This window comes from Penaeus monodon, chromosome 24 (genome assembly GCF_015228065.2).
Source record: "Penaeus monodon isolate SGIC_2016 chromosome 24, NSTDA_Pmon_1, whole genome shotgun sequence".
Classification (NCBI taxonomy): domain Eukaryota; kingdom Metazoa; phylum Arthropoda; class Malacostraca; order Decapoda; family Penaeidae; genus Penaeus; species Penaeus monodon.
The window spans coordinates 13380247-13380459 of NC_051409.1; the positions used below are offsets into that span (position 1 = coordinate 13380247).

General features: G+C 24.9%; 1 protein-coding gene across 1 annotated transcript in view; it reads right to left on the minus strand.

Annotated features, from left to right (window-relative positions):
• The window catches only part of LOC119588596 (jmjC domain-containing protein 8-like), an 11977-nt gene that overhangs the window by 3151 nt on the left and 8613 nt on the right, over nt 1-213 (minus strand). The gene's annotated exons all lie outside the window — the stretch shown is intronic.

Here is a 213-nt window from a genome sequence, read left to right on the forward strand (position 1 = left end):
GTAGTGTATTTAAATATAACAAAATAAACCCTGTTGCTAGATAATCAATGTAAAAAGTCTAATCAAAGTTTGATACTCATATTTTAATATATTATGTGAAATACAGGAGAAAGCATATGAAAGAAGAGACATTCCAAGTTGTAATTTTTCAATTGAATGTTGATGTTTTCAACTATATTTTTACAGCTTAAATTTGTTAAAGGATGAATGTTC